This window comes from Mesocricetus auratus, unplaced genomic scaffold (assembly GCF_017639785.1).
Source record: "Mesocricetus auratus isolate SY011 unplaced genomic scaffold, BCM_Maur_2.0 Super-Scaffold_4256, whole genome shotgun sequence".
Taxonomy (NCBI): domain Eukaryota; kingdom Metazoa; phylum Chordata; class Mammalia; order Rodentia; family Cricetidae; genus Mesocricetus; species Mesocricetus auratus.
In genome coordinates this window covers 57,251,093-57,268,368 of record NW_024429182.1, presented here as the reverse complement: position 1 = coordinate 57,268,368, position 17,276 = coordinate 57,251,093, and the positions used below count along the sequence as shown (strand labels likewise).

At 44.2% G+C, this 17,276-nt stretch overlaps 1 long non-coding RNA gene across 1 annotated transcript in view; it reads left to right on the top strand.

Moving 5' to 3' along the window:
* The window catches only part of LOC121142006, an 88,260-nt gene extending 77,917 nt beyond the window's left edge, over positions 1–10,343 (top strand). The window contains exon 3 of the long non-coding RNA XR_005879014.1: positions 9,905–10,343. This is a non-coding gene — a long non-coding RNA (uncharacterized LOC121142006). The remainder of the gene's footprint in view (positions 1–9,904) is intronic.
* Positions 10,344–17,276: the final 6,933 nt, after the last annotated feature.

The following is a 17,276-nucleotide window of genomic DNA, read 5'->3' as shown; positions in this document are numbered from 1 at the left end:
TGTACTCCTTTCTCATAGTCCATGCTTCATCGTATACCTTCTTCTCCATGTGTCATGCTGCAACATCCATGTAATGACCCATTTCCCATCCTCTCTCATCCATGTTCCCTTCCCAGGCTTCATTCTGCATTGCAGTTTCACCTTCATTACTGTAGCTGTGCTTTAAACCGCTAGCCCCAGGCTGCTCAGCCTGTAGCCTGGGCTGGGGATTTCTGTTCCCCCAGATGATGTGTCTGTTGCTACTGCTAAAGGGTAGTTTTAACTGTGTCTCTATTGTTATAATAAAAATTGAGATTCAAAGGCTAGGCTGAAAACCTGCGAGCTCAGAGACTTAGAGTAGTAACTGGCTAATTTTCTCTCTTTACTGGCATCCCTGGAAGCCTCTCTCCTTCCACAAGACCCTCAGCTCTAGGAAGTCGGTGCCTGCGCTGTGGCAGGTGTTTTCACTTAGCTTGTTATTTCTGCTTAGCATGCTGGCTGCTCAAACGCTTGCTGTATGGCAGAGCTGCACCTCTGCAGGCTGTGAACACTGAGCTACTAGGAAGCCATGTCTGTTTTTCCTCCTTTCTTCTCACCTGCCCCCCCAACTTTCTCAGGTCCTACATAGAAATACATGCCCCGTGTTGGGAGTTTTCTTGGACTGTCAGCCCCCAAATCACAACACAAGCTTAGGCTTGTTTATAGCTAGCTTTTTAAATTTTTAACCTAAATTAACCCATTTCTGTTCATCTGTGTGCAGCCCTGAGGCTTGTTTACCTCATCCACGTACTGTCCATCTTGTTTTCCTGCTTCCTCAATGTCTGTCGTTCTGGCCCCTGGCTGGCTCATTGGTTCCCCTTTTCTCTCTGCTCCCTCTCAGCTCTACCTATCTTTCCTCTGCCAGCTATTGGCCATCCAGCTTTTTAGTAGACTAATCAGGTACCTTAGACAGACAATGTGAAACAGCAACACATCTTTATATAGTTAATCAAATGCAGCACATCTTTGCGTAGTTAAACAATTATTCTGCAGCGCAAACAAACCAACACGTCTTTACATAGCTAAACACATATTCTATTCCACAACACTGCATACCTAATGCTTTGTTTTTAACTCTGTTGCTGTACTCACACATTATACACGTTCATCTCTATGCCTCATGCACCACTTGCCATGTTTACCTCTCCATTCTCCTCACTCCAAACAACACACTTCATTCTGTGTAATGCCGTCTCTGTAACTCAGTCCCTGTTGTTCACGTTTTCACATGTATTGCCGTTCTCTTCACTCTATACTCTGGTCTCGTGTGCCATACGTCATTCTCTGGAGTCTATTCTTGCCAACCACCATGTTCTTTCCACTGTCCCCAACCTCTGACTCCATATTCTGCTCACATACTTCTTTCTGCACATTTCACTCTCTGCATATCCTATTCACTAAGTCCTCCCTGACATCTCTACTCTTTTCACTCAGCACATTGTCTACACATTACACATTACATTCCACTCCATCTGTTCCCCATACCCAATGACCCATCCTTTATTTTCCTCTCTTCGCTCTATTCCCACATACCACACTTCATTCTGCGAAGTTTGTCCTCTACACACCGTATCATTCATCACAACATGCACTCTTCTCTATTATCTGCTTGCCATAATGTGCTCCCAAACTCCATGACTCATTCTAAAGAGTGATTTCTCCACACCTCATATCCATTCACGAGGTTCCTATCTTCATTCTCTATATCTTCTCTCCATACATTCATGACTCTCCATCCTCTGTTTTCCACATCTCATTGTTCAGTCACCATATCATTCCCTGTTTTCTATTCTTTTTCCATACTCAATTCCCAAAATTCTTCATTCCATATACTCTCTACTTCACATCTCCATCTCCATCTACCATTTTACAAACCCAGTTTTCCAATTTCTTTTCATGATGCTTTGTTGTTACATTCAACACATTATTGCACATACTCAACTCCATACATATGCACCACTCACCATGTTCATCCCTCCAGTGTCCATTCTCTTCATTTAATAACATATAGCTTAATCTTCATAATTCAGTGTTCACTGACAATGTTCTCTTCTTTTTCTGTCCATTATCCTCAATCCATACTCTCTTTTCAGATTCCATACTTCATTTTGTGTATTCTGTTATTTTTTTCATGCTTGAAAACATCAAGTATTTACTATTTTAACCAAGTTTTGTAGAAGCCTAGTCTATAATAGGATTCATAGAACATTGGACAAGTCTCTTCTTAGTTTAATGTCAAGAACTTTTTGCCGGAAGACATTTGTCAATGCTGAAGAAAACATGAATGCTGATCGTATTCTGTTCCTGGTGCTACACATATCATTGATCAAGTTTTCTCATTATCCATTCTCTGTAGCGAGCCGCCATTGTGTTTGCGGCTGCGGTACTACCATACTTCACAATGATCCGTGGTGAAGGGCTAAGGATGTAAATAATGACAAAGACAGCGGCTCATTCTTACAAGGGGAATGGTGTTTACTATTATGAGGGTGGAGCCTTTGGATATACCAAAGACAGGTATGGTGGAAAAACACCAAAGTCAGAAGCCTACATTCCCAGGGCCCTTTGGCAAAGGGTGGGCCAAAAATAGGAATTAGCATTTAGACAATAAACAGGAAGTTGCATGCAGGCCTTACTGGGAGGAGGGAACCAGAAGTGTTTTGCTAAAAGCTCCTAGTAACAAGCAGTCTACAGACCCCCATGGGGAAGGGTGCAACAATTCTCTTCACTCTACATTCTGCTCCCATACTTCTTTCTACATACTTTGCTTTTGGTGCACCATTCAATGTCTCTCCTCCATTCTTCTCACTCCATATTTTATACCACATTCTTAATAGTCTAATCTCCATACCTCCCATTCCACTGATCAAGTTCTCCCCTTCATTCTCCTCACTCATACTCTGTCCCCAAACTTCCTGCACTTGTGTTATTCTCTGTACATCATGTTCCATTAAGGGTCCCACATCTATTACTCTGTTCTTCATGTTACATTCTAAATTGTCTAATCTTTAAAAATCACATTCCAATGACCAATTTATCCTTTCCATTATTCACTTTCCTTGCTCTATATTGTCACATAATTCATTTCATTTACTTTATTATAAGTATACCATGTTCAATTCACCATGGTCTTCCCTACATTTTCTACATTCAAACCTCTATTTCTATGCTACCCAAGTAACTCCATAGTCTGTCCTCCACTCCTCATACTCCATTTACACACTCCTTATTTCATGCTATGCACTTTAATCAGCATATGTCATGTCTTCTCTATTGTTCATCCTCCTCCTTCCTTACTCCATACTTCATTGCACAGTCTCTCTTCCACACCTCAAATTCCATTGACTGAATTCTTCATGAAGTTCTCTATTCTTCTCACTCAATGCACTGTTGCCACAGTGCATGCCATCTGCTACACAGTTTCCAGTACCTTGTGCTGCATTCACTTGGCTGTCTTCTACATGCTTAACCTGCTCTCTCCACCCTCTTCCTCATATGTCATGCTGTTTTCTACATGCTTAACCTGCTGTCTCCACCCTCTTTCTCATATGTCATGCTGTCTTCTACATGCTTAACCTGCTCTCTCCACCCTCTTCCTCATATGTCATGCTGTCTTCTACATGCTTAACCTGCTCTCTCCACCCTCTTCCTCATATGTCATGCTTCATTTTACTTCATCTAGCCCCATGTCTCATATTACATTTGTTGTGTTATCCATCCCATTTTCGCTCTCCTTACTTTAAACTCTGTTGCATTGCTTTATACTGTGGATTGCATGATGACTATATGTACCTCATGTTCAATTCACCATGTTCTCCTCTACATTTGTCGTCCCCCTCAGTTTTTGTTCCCATTCCCTACATTTCATCCTTAACAGATTGTTCGTTATGTTCTCTTTTCTAACTTCCATCGCCCTCGCTCTGTGCTCTGTTCTCACCACTATTTATCCTACACATCCCACTCTTTGTGTCTTCTGCAGCGTTTCAACATGCTATCCCCCTATTTTCCACTCTCATTTCCTCCTACTCCTCACTATACCTTCTCTGATCCCCATACCACACACTCAGTCACTAAGTTTTCCCTTTTCTGCACTCTTCTCCCACAACACACTGTTGCTGTATTGAATACTTCACTTGACTTACTCCGTTCTCCATAATTCACGCTCTGTTCCCTGTGCTATATCCCTCCAGCCTCAGTTCTCCCCGTTTACGGTTGCCACACACCATGCTTCACTCAACATAGCTTACTCCTATTTCCTCACACTACACTAACCATGTTGACCCATTTTTTATTCTCCTTGCTTGATTTTCTCTCCCCATAGACATTGTTATACCCTATGCTGCACACCACAGGTGCCATTTCCATCTTCTCCATGCATTTGTCACCTCCTCACCCCACATCCTGCCCTTATACTCCATGTTTCTGGACACCTGACACTGCATTTCCCACAGTCTTCCTCTCATTCTCCTCTCTCCATACTCTGTTCCCACACTCTGTACCGCGGCTAGCACGCTGTGCTCTCCGCATCTCATGCTATACCCCGTACGTTACCCCCTCTATTTCCTGTTCTCTCCGCTCTGTTCCCATAATCTTTGTGCACATTCTGTACACATCTAATGTTCCTTACGCCTTGTTCTTTCTGGTTTTCCATGCTATAGCACCACACTTTGCTGTTACACTCCACACATCATACTACATCCTTATCTCCATACAAGATTCACCACTCCACCTGTCCTCCCCTTCATTCTCCTCGCTCCTCTCCACTCTCACCCTGCTCACACTCCTCCACATAGTCTATTTCTAGAACCTCTTAGAGCATTGACTGAGTTCTATCCCTTCTTCCTCCTCACGCCACAGTCTGTTCCTACACTTCTTTGTACATCCTTTACTATCTGTCCATTATGCCCAGTCACTATAATGTCCCCTCCATTATCTTATCTATTCTCCTCGCTCCACACTCCAGACTTCATTCTTCATAGTCTGGTCTCTGTATCTCACACCCCATTGACCAAATGCCTTCTGCATTCCTCATTCTTGTCACTCCATGGTCTGTGTCCGTACTTCCTTCTACACATGTCATTCTCCATGTATCATGCTCCATTCACCATCCATTGTGCATTCTCCAACCTCCATACTTTACATGCTGCAATCTCTGTATCTCATGATCCATTAATTAACTTTTCCCTCCACTTTCCCTACTCTGCACTCACATACTGCTTTCCACATACTTTCTTCTAATTCACCATGCTCAATTCTCCTCACTCTATCCCCCTTTCTGTGCAATACATGTACATATATACTCTGTCCTCTAGACCCTGTAATCCATCCATACTGTTATTCCCTTCAATCTTCATTTTCTTCACTGTTCCCCTACTCTGTACTTCATTCTACAAACTGTGACCTCCACACATTACAATCTAGTCACATCGTTCTCCTTTCCATTACTTCTTCATGCCATACTCAACAATTCATACTATGTACGTTAATATACATGCCTCATGTATAACTCACTGTTATCACCTCTTTGTTCTACACTCTCTTCACTCCGTATTCCTTTCTTCATATATCCACACTATGGACAATAGTCTATTATCCACACCGAACTCCATTCACTGCATCCTCTCTTACACTTCCAGTTGTTCTCACACAACTGCATACGCAGTGCTCCACACACCATGTGGCCCCTGTGGTTACCATCCCCTCACTCTTTAATGTGTTCCCACTCCCCATATTTTAATTTACCCATTTCCTCCCAAACCTGCTAGTCCCTTCACCATGTTCTCCCTTCCAGTCTACATTCTCCTTTCTCCACACTCTGTTCCTATGTACCACACTTCATTCCACATAGTCTATCCTCTGCGTTTCATATGGTATTGATCATGTTATCCACTCCATTTTTGTTCTTCTTGCTCTACATACTCTTCTCATACTTCTTACTGTATGCTGCATACTTCAAGCTCTGTTCATCGGGTTCTTCTCCGTGCTTTTGCTTGCCAACTTATCAGTGTTCTGTTTCCATAACCCATGCCTCATTCTATATAGTGTTTCTCTATGCCGCATGCTCCATTCACTGTGTTCTGTCATTCTCCGTTCTCATTTACCCCATTATGTCTTCTGTTTCCATTCTCTTCGCTTTATTGTCCCCGAGGTGTGACTTTGTTGGAGTGCATATGGCCTTTTTGGAGAAAATGTGTCACTGTGGGGACAGACTTTGAGGTCTCTTTTGCTCAGTCTTCCCTCAGTGTGACTGTCAACTTCTGTTTCCTCTCAGCTCCAGTACCACATCTGCCTGTATGCTGCCATGCTCCCTTCATGGTGACAATGAACTGAGTCTCTGAAACTGTAAGCCACCACTTCAGTTACAAGCTTCTTTTATAAGAGTTGCTGTGGTCATGGTGTCTCTTCTCAGCAATAAAAACCCTAAGATACCAGTCTACTACTCTAGACTTTGTTCCTATTCTCCATACTTCATCTTATCTACTCAAGCTCCATATCTCACACTCTGTTCATGATGTTCTCCAATCTGTGTCTCTACTTTCACTTGATTCTCCATGCTTTATGTTCTATTTACCAAGTTCTTTCTTCATTATTCATTTCATTGCTTTATACTCTTTTTTTCTTACTCTGTATTTCATGCCCCACACTTCATACGCCAATGACCAACTTCTTCTCTCTGTACTCCTTACCCCGGTCATCCCCCACACTTCATTCTATATATGATACCATACTGATATCATGTTCAGTTCTCCATGGTTTCCCCTGTATTATTCACTCCATTCACTCCCAGACTAATCTCTATACCTCATGGCCCATTGACCAATATCTCCCATCTATTTTCCATTCTTCTCTCTCCACAATTGGTTAACACACTCTGTCTGCCTACTTTGTTGTGAGTATATTGTACTCCATCCTCTTCTGTCTTCACCTCATTCTCTACTCTCTACTCGATAAGTAATTCTCATGTTTATACTCCCTTCTCCTCGCCCAGTCTCCATTTTCTATGCTCCACACTCCACTCTATTCCTCATTCTTCATCCTTTGTTCTCAGACTCTATTCTGCTTGTGTTCTGTTCTGTAGAACCCTTTCTCTTATTCCACTCCCACCGCCATTCCAGACTGTACTCTGCACACCCCATGTCCCAAGCTGCACTGTCTGTACTATATTTATCATTGTTGGTACTCCATGTTCAACATATTCTGTTCCATCATCCATCCTATTATTTACACTCTACTTCATGCTTTGCCATCAAAAATTACCCAGCATGACTGCATTTCCTCTCCCACGACAACTTCCAGCACATTTTTCATCCCTATAGCCTTTGTCCATTCTTCATTTGCCACTGCCGTTCTTCACACTCCATACTATTTTGTGCACACACTCAGGTTTCCATATTTCTTCTCCCTTAACTGACTCCCCAAATTACACTTTCCACATGCCACATTTGACTTTCCATTATCCATGCTATGTACTTTCTATTCTCCATCGTTAATATGCTACTTTTCATGCTTTTACCACTTTTTGCAAATAGTCTCCATATAATAATCCTCATATGCCAACTTCATTCTCATTTTACTACATGTCATTTCCTGTACTCTATTCTCTCTTTCATATTCAAAATGCCATTCTTCATGTTTTCTCTCTGTTCTTCAAACCATACTCTATTCTCCATATTTCATCTTTCTCCATACTTCATTTTCCATATTCTAATCCCATTATTCATTATCCACACTCTATCATTTATTCTCCATGCTCTTTAGATTCTCTAGATTCCATTCTCTTCTACTCAGATCATTCTCCACTTTCCATACTTTATATTCCATTCAGTATATTCAATACTTTATTCTCTAGTTATTTCCTGTCATAGACTTCATACTTTATACTCCACCAACTAAAATTGTGTGTGTGTAAGTATGTGTGCATGAGAGAGAGAGAGTTCCACATAGAAACAAAAGAAAGTAACACATTTTTATGTTCTGTAGACAGTTAAAGGATAACAGATAACAAAGAAATATTATGAAGACATTTATACCAATTAGTTCAACTTTATATAAATGAAATAGTTAAATATTAATGATGAGTAATCATAGACTGAAATAAAAGTGAAATTGTCAATCATCTCAAACAATGAAAATTTTGGGGATAAATCTACAGAAGATATAAAACTCCTGCCCCTACCTACTAAATATTACTGAGGGGAAAGTAAGTACTTACAGCAGTGAAGAAATCCACTTTTTCATGGGTTGGATTATTCAGTAATTTTTGGATGTCAGCTCTTCTCTCATTCGTCTATGGATGCCACAGAGTAGAAAAACACATTGACTATTTTTCCCACTGCTTCTGGGGACATCTCTTATTCCCTGCCAAAGGATAAGAGTGAGAAATCCTCTGGGATGGGAAAATATTTGAAAAATGTGTGTATGAGAAGGAGCTAATGCCTAGAATACACAGAAATATCCACAGCTCAACAATAAAGCACCTTAGTTAAAAATAGGCAAAAGGCTTGAAAGACATTTATCTAAAACAGATGCAAAGGCGAACAACACAAACTTACGAAGGCTCTCACCATCAACCAATATCACCCTGCATCACGCAGCATCACCCAGAATCATTCAGTTACTGCACACCATCTGGCATCACCCAGTATCGCTCAGCATTTCTGGCCACTCAGGAAATGCGCCTCAGAAGAACAACGAGACACCATCTTAGGCTCATGACCAGCTGCTGCCACAACACAGAAAATGTAGGGTGAAATGATTGGTACTTTGTGCCAAGCTGGTAGGAATGTTAGATGGTGCAGCTACTGTGGAAGACAGATAAAGGTAAAGAAAATATAAGAAATTATTTTTATTCTTTTGTATTTGGCAAAACTTTATTTTTGGCCTTGAATGTGATCTATTTTAGAGAAAGTTCCATAGATCACTCAGAACATGTATTCTGTATCTTTTGAAGAGACTATATAGCTCTTAAGTCCATTTGATCTGTGGTGTAGCTTAAATCTGAGGTTTACTTACTGGTTTTTATTTTTCTGGCCAATCAGAGCATGATGGCCTGTACAGAAGTCAGCCACCATGATTTTTATTAGGGCTTATTTGACATTTCATGTCCAGTAGTGTTTACTTGTATATGTACTTAAAATTGTTATGCTTTCTTAATCAATTGTTCCATTTATAAGTATGTAGTGGCCTCTTTTATCACTTTTAAGTAGTTTTGGTTTGAAGTCTGCTTTGTCAGGTGTCTTAGCTATGCCAGCTTATTTGAAGCATTTGTTTGCTTGGTAGATGGTCTTCCATCATTTGGTCCTCAGTCTGCATCTTTACCAATAAGGTACATTTCTTGCAGGCAACAGATAGTTGGAATCAGAGTTTTTAGCCCAGCTAGCCAGTCCATGTCCCTTTATTGGTAAGTTGAGGCCATTGTTACTATTGAGAGATATTTGCTAATTTCTGTAATTTTGTTGGTCTTTTTCTGATTGTTTGGATCATTGTTAGTTCTTTACCTCCTCCTGTTAGTATTAAGGGTTTGCTGGTTTGGTATTGTGAGACACAATGGAGTCCTACCTAGCTTTCCTTTGTTCAGCTGTTTCTTTCATGATACTCTTGCTCTCTTGTGTGCTGTGGCTAAGACTAATCTTTTTCTCAGGTATGTGCTGTTCCTCTCAGGACCATCTGCAATACGGGCTTGGTGGTCATGAATTTAGTTGCTGCTTGTTTTGAAATGTCCTTTTCCACCATCAGTTTTACAGTATAGATCTCTTGCACAGGACACTCTTGGTGGGCATTTATTTAATTTCAGGGCTTGGCATGCATTGCTTTTCATGTGCCTGTTTTGAAGGCTGTTATGAAATCTGATATTATTCTCACATTTCTGCCTGTTTTTCTCTTCTAGCTTTGTATTAGCCACTTTTCTGCTGCTGAGAAAACACCTGGCGAAAACAACCTAAGGAAGGAAGGAAGGAGGGGTCTACTTTGCCTCACTGTTTAGGAATATAGTCTATCACGGCAAGGAAGACACCGTGGCAGGTTTAGGATTGGGACAGAATTTCTAACAATTTCTGAAATGGCTATAAACTTTCTCCTGATACTTTGTACTCCGTCTTTCTTCTTGCAAATTAGTGTTCCCAGCACTAACCATCAGAAAATCAAAATATTGGACAACCATGAAAAACATTGAAGATGTCAGCCTATGGTATCAAATACTCAATACTTAATTCTTTATATAAAAAAATCATATCCATCTCATTAGTGTGCAAATTTCTTTCATCACTGAATGGTAAAATTATATGTATATCAAGAAATTGATTTGAAATAAATTCGTTTATGATTTATGATGAGTAAATGTTTGATTTACACATCCATCTTACATTCTTACGTAGTTGAGGTCATGTAAAGTTTTCTTGGGTAAAATGGGACTGAAAATGGAAAGTGACAAAATCCAGGCTTAACACTCACTTTCCAAGGACCCATCCTTCCAGAGATCTGGAAACTGCCGTGTAAGACTGGTTACATGTCATTTGTGATCATGGAGCCTCGCTGGTCCCCATTGGTGTTCCGCACCGTGAAGCTCATTCCCCTGCCTCTTACTGCTTACTGATTTTTGACCCCAAATGATGGATTTCAGCATTTGGGGTGTGGTATGCCTCATCCCTTTTGAATCTGTTCTCTTCTGAGATGACAGTTTCTTAGAAATAATTCTTTCTGATTTGTCCCATGGGCTTCCACTGGCACACTTTTGGTATTGACACCTGTTGTATTTCTCTCTGTTAGGGCAGCTCAACACCCAGTCACTCCAGTACATTCCAAGTAGGAAGCAGGAGGATGCCAAGGAGGTCATAGATGGTGAGCTGAACACTAGTATAGAACCTTACAGAGTCTGAAGTTTGGGGGAGGCTGAAAAGAGGGAGCTGGGGAGAGGAGGCCTGGGACACAGTATACCATATATCTGGAAGCAGGACAGGAGCCTTATTAGCACATGAAGAGACAGACACAAGCCACACAGCCAGGAAAGGTACATGGGCGCATTTAGAAGAGGGCAGTCCCTAAAGTTTATCAGGCTTGTGGCCCACAACCCCTTATTCACCCTGACCCACACTCCTATGTATGCCTACTAAAATCTCACAAACACATATGTGTTTGCTGAAGCCCACAGGTACAAGATGGATTCACAATGGAACACACAAGCACACTCGCCGGATACACAGAGTCACAGACACAGCAGATAGTCACATCTGTACTCAAATATGCATACAGACACATCTTCAGTCAAACACATGGGTATATAATGAATTTACACACACACACACACACACACACACACACCACACACACTTCCATAGCCCACCACATTCATCCTTTCTCTTCCCTTGGTGGTACCTGAGAAGCCTCAGTGGGTGTCAGGTAATAACAGTATTTCCATTTTCAGAGTGGGAAACTGAGTCATTTGGCTTTGGCTTAGTGGAAAGGGCTGGGTGTCAGGCTCCATCCTCCCCACCCCAGGACGACATAGACACACTAGGAGCACATAGGGACACTAGCACACCACAACAGCCTTCTCTCGTGTGAGACCTCCCAGGGACAGAAACACTGAAGCAAGGCCAAGGACATCCAGAATGGAGTCTGCATCTCTTTAAGTAACAGATGATCCCAGGTCTCTGGGTCCCACCTGGGTCCTGCAGGGCCACTTCCTGCCTCACATACAGAGGTTCAGAGTGCAGAGTCCTGTCCACTGTGGTGTCCATGCCACTGGGCCGGAAGTAGGACCACGTGCATGTCTGCAGCAGGAAGACAGTTCTCAAAGAATGTTCTACCGCCCACACATGCTTGGTGACAGGAGGTGAGGCCAGCTGTGGCCACAGGGTTCTGGTTCAGAGCAAATATTGTCCTAAAATGGTTCTGGAACGTGCCTTGTGCATTTGTGTTTGTGTGTGTGTGTTTTGGGAGCTGCTGCGTTGACAGTGGCTGCCAGCCAGCCTCCACAGAGGGAAGTAGGGTAGCTAGACAGCCTCTCGGGGCCCCCACACCTGCACCTCACATCTGTCTCTGGTTTGTGTCCAGGGCTGTCTATCCACCATGAGCTTGTACTGATGATGCAGGGCAGATGCCCATCTGAAGGACCCCACCCCACAAGGCCCAGCTGAGGAACCAAGTCCTCTTACTGGAACAGGTCCAGCGGGAGAAACTGTTCTTACCAACCTTAGAACTGGCCATTGCAGTCAACCACCAGACATCTGTCCTGGAGCTTAGAGTTCTCTGTGGCCCTTAGAGGCAACCATTAGATCTGATGACCCCAGACATAGCCTTGGAAAGGCGATAGCTAAGACGGAATAGAGCGGCCCTTTCTTCTGGGGTCCCCAGCCATCAACTCCAGGATCAAGGGTAGGAACAGGGAAGGAAGACAAGAGGTCTGGGCCCTGGCCAGCCTTTGGGTCATCTCACAAGGCCCTGACATTCCCTGGAAACAGTAAGAATGAGGCTAGTGTGGTGGGGCCAGTTCCTTGGTCTCCACATTCCCACACAGCTGGAGGGCTCACTACCTTTAGTTCTTCACATAGACAGATGACAGTAAGTCACATTTTGTCCCCATGAGGTTGGTTGTCAGCAGAAGTGCCACAGACATGCCCAGAATTCTCAGAAACGTTCTATAAGCAGAGGTAGTGAGTTCTCCAAGGTTGGTATGACTGGAGCAAGGTGGGCTATGGGGAAAGGTACTCCAAATGATGGGAACCAGATCAGTCACTACTCATGGCACTGGAGCCAGGATGGTCCTTGGCCCTCTATATGTTAGACACCTGGTATCATGAAGTCCACCTACACGATGTTGTGGATGTGTTTGCCAACTCTATCCAATCTCACTTTCTATAAGGCTGTCTCAAGCAAACACTGGCCATGTTTACATGGCATTTGTAGGTTGACTCCTGCCCCACTAATGGGCTCCTCCCTGGGCATACAAATTCCAGGTCCTCTCTCAAGGGCACCTAATGTCTCTTCCAAAGAGAAAGCCCTCAGACAAACTTGGCTCCCCATATATGTCTTCCTATGGTATAAGGCTGCTTCTCAGTGAATTTTGTTTGCTGCCTTGAGTGGGCAGGTGGGCACACAGAAGCAATGGCCAAGTGGGAGAGTTAGGACTCTCTGACCTGAGGTCATTCCTGTCACGTTATGCAATCTACTCCTTTGTATTTTTGCTTTTTGTGGAATGGGGCAGGGAGTGTAGTATATACACGTGTTCATGCGTGTGTCTGCATGTGTGCATGTAGATGCATTTGTGTGTACAGGCATGTGGAGGTCAGAGGTTAACATCAAGTGTCTTCCACCACTGTTCTCTGTCTTATTCTTTTGAACCAAGGGGGTTCACTGAACTTGGGGCTCACCAATTAGCTAGACTGACTGAACAATGAGCTCCAGGGATCCTCCAGAAACTGCCCACTACCACCACTCTGAGCACTTAGGTTACAGATGTACTCCATTTTAGCTTTTGTTTCAGTGCTGGGGAGACAAACTCAGGTCATCATGTTTGCATGGCAAGTCCTTCACCCACAGCGATCTCTCCAGCCCTCACCACAGCATTGCTTGTGTATCTCTGCAGCCTCCTACTCCCAGCTGGAGGTAATGGATTCCCAGCCTAGCTGTGTGCTCTCGGGTGCCAGGTTGTTAGGCCACTAGACTTTTGACAAATCTTCTGAGTTGGCACTGTGAGGCAGAGGTGGGGGAATAGGCTTAACAGGAAACCAGGAAGAGACCAGCATCTTTCTGTGGGACGGGCTCTGCTATGGCCCTCTCTACTGACCTCTCTTTGTCTCCCCTTGTCCTTCTGGGGCCAGATACTACCCTGCACATTCTGTTTAGCCATTATTGAATGTTGGGAGTGATCTGCAATAGGTAAGACAGAGCTTGGGACCCAGTTAGAAAGTTGGTGTATTCCAGGCATCACCTTGGGGAGTGTGGAGGACCTGGAAAAGAAGTGAGTGGTCCCAGGAAGCCAGAAGGTGGCTCAGATGCTCCCCATGGCCAAGGGCAGTGCAGGCAAGGATGAGTGTCCCAACAGCATGGAGGAAATCATGATTATATGGGTAGCTGTGGTCCCTGTGGGTCTGACACAGGTATTCACTGTTGTGATCATTCCTTCTTTGAAGGCTTCCCAGGAACTTCAGGTCCCACCCCCATGGGATTCCAGAAATGCCCCTCCCTGCCCTTTTCAATCTCACAGCCACTTCCATGTTGCTCCATGCTTTCTTTACCTGGTCATCTCAAGCCCTTGAGAAGTCCAAGCCTCCTCCACTGAGACCTTCCCCCTGAGATCCCAGACCCACCCCAGATCTTGAAGCTGCAGATCCCCAAACCTGTGCACTCTTGCCATCACAGCTATTTGGAGGTCCCTCATATCTCCTCTTTCCAGTGCAGCAGAAGCCATGATGATAGATGTGCCCTGGCACTCAGACATCACTCCATAACCTTACCTTGAGGTTTTCAGATCCAGCGAAGATGCTTAACTACGAGAAGTCCCCCAAAGGTTCCATGGAAACTTTCAAACTGGAGCAGATATACACTGTATTGAAGAACTTCCCGCACGCTACACAGGTTGCCACACCTTCCTGGCTTCCGATCTCTGTCCTATTCCAAAGCAGATCCATTGCATTTCAGACTATGGGATGCCTTGCCTTTAATCACAACCAGAACAACTTGAAAACACAAAGGAGTCACTGACCCTCCCCTGTCTCACCCCAAGCTGAGAATTCTTGTAGAGACCTAGAGCCTTCCTTTTCTTCTTCTGAAGATGTGGAGACATTGAATCCAGTCTTCGGCCGCCTGCTCTTCCTGTGAGACTGCAGTAGACTCCTCTCCTGACTGATATTTTGTAATAGTGAGGTAACCAGGACTGGCCAGAGGGGCAACTGTTTAAAGGCCAAGGCTCTGGCCTGTGTTCTTTTGACAGCCTCTGAGGTGGGATGACCACTCCCTTCCCCTCCCTGCCTCCATAAAGAACAATTCACAAGGATCTGGAGAGATGTCCCCACCCTTCTGGTAGTGCTTTAATTTTTACTATCAACCTGATTGGATTGAGACCCCCTAGAACATTAATGAGCTGTCTGTGCAAGCATTTCCAGAGAGGATTAACTGAGTGTGGACAGCACTGTCCCATGGGTAGGGTCCCTGATGGAGTAAAAGCAGACAAGAGAAAGCAAGTTAAGTGCAAGCTTCCTCACTCTCTGCTTCCTGGTTTGTTGAGGTGAAGGCAAGCAGCTTACACTTGTACCATCGTGGAACTGCCTACTACGGTGCCTTCCCACCAAGATGGACAATCTCCCTCAGCCTGTGGGCTGAAATAAATCCTTGCTCCATTCAGCTGTTTTGTCAGATATTGGTCATAGCATTGAGAGAAGTAATGCATTCCTGACTTACTCACACCAGGAAGGCTCTTCCATCTTTCAGATCCTATAAAGGGCCTCACTAAACAACCATTCACTGCTCTCAGGGAAAGCCAGAGTCACCACTGAAGACATCGGGGGTTGGTAAACAGGATACTGAGGCAGAGTGCCTTGTGGAAGGCACATCCTTCCATGTTCTGCACTCCCATGTCCTGGCCCTGCCCCCATACCATATGAACCATAGAGGGCCATAAGGCCATGCTGGACCACAGAGGGCTCATAGGACCAGATCATGACACTCACATTGTCTGGGCCAGACTTCTCCAGATGACAAGGTTACCCTGGACCTGTGCTACTGAACACACTCCTACCCCTTGCCCCCACCCACCCATCACCCCTTCCTCTCCTTTCTCTCTTACCTCTAAGCTTCCCTCTCAGCTGTCTGAATCCCAGCCCCTAACAGAACTCCCTACTAGCACCTCCTTCCCACCGCACTACTTCATGCAATCTCAGAGAGGGTGGGGACCAGCTCCTCCTACCTGGCAATCAGAACCCAAAGATTCTGAGACTTCTTCAGATCCTGCCGCTATGGATACCTCTCAGAGTGTGCGAGGGATAGGTCTCAGAGTCCATCACCCAGCATCTCCCAAGTTCAGATACTCTCTTGATGGGAAGCATTACCTTACAGCCTGGCCCTCTGGAAGGTACCAGCTGGCAGGCTGTTCTCCCCTCACCCCATCCCACGTGATTCAATTCCTGGGAGACACAGCAGTATCGATTTTGAAATCCTTTTGAAACTGTTTGCTTTGTTTTATTTAGAAATTTCCCAAATTTTTACCAAGTTAAAGAGACAACCACAAGAATGTGTAGCCTGTGTAGATGTCTGGCATGAATAGCCCCTCCCCCACTACCCAGCCTTCCCCTGCAACCGCAGCCCCCCAACTCAGCATCAGAAATGGCAAACACAAGTAAGAAGATACGCATTGATGTAGACATAGCTGTTGAGGGGCACAGAGCTCTGTGGCCATGGTGCGCGTGCATTTGTGCACACATATGCATGTCACACAAACCAGAAAACACACCTGAATGTGTATACAGGTGTAACACATACACATGTGTACATGAGATGTACATGCATGCAGGTATACATATATGCATACAGACTGGATAACCTGTTTCTAATTCTGGTTAAGAAGTACAGGGTTGGGAACAGGGTACTGGAGGCAGCTGGGTTTCCCATCAGCCACTTGGCCTCTCTCTCTACCCATTTCCTCATCCTTTTCCCCACAACTCCCAAATATCTTTGGAGAACTCAGTGGGACAGATATTGGGAAGCTCTGCTTGTCAGTCAGCACAGTCAAGTAGTGGGAGACACAACACTGTGCCCTGCCCTAGGAGACCCTTGGAACTGGGAATCTTGAGGCTACTGTAGAAAAAAAAATGAATGAGCATTGGGCTCTTGGAATCTTGCCTTTGATCAAGCTTCCACCTATAGAACATAGAGGACACCTTCCCAGAGACAGTTGGGACTGAAAGACCTGGAATGATGAGTGGAGATGTTGAGATAGCACTGATTAAGGCTTCCAAGCCTTACCTAAGAGCCTCTCCAGTTTCACCCTCTAGGCTACACCTCCAAGGCACATTGGCGCCTCTCTTCTTGCAGAAGCTGCCAGGCCAGATGGTAGAGGCCAGCTTTACTGCCTGAGGGGCTCACCTAGAGAGATACAAATCCCCACCAGGGACATTTAGCTGTTAAGTATCTAAGATGTAATTTTCTGCCTCAAAAACTGAGGAGTTTTTGCCCCAAAGCTTAGCACATGGTTGCCCCACAGACCAAAGACCCAGCTTAGTCTGATGGAGCTACCAGCCAGCAGCCTGGTCACATAGAAGGATGCT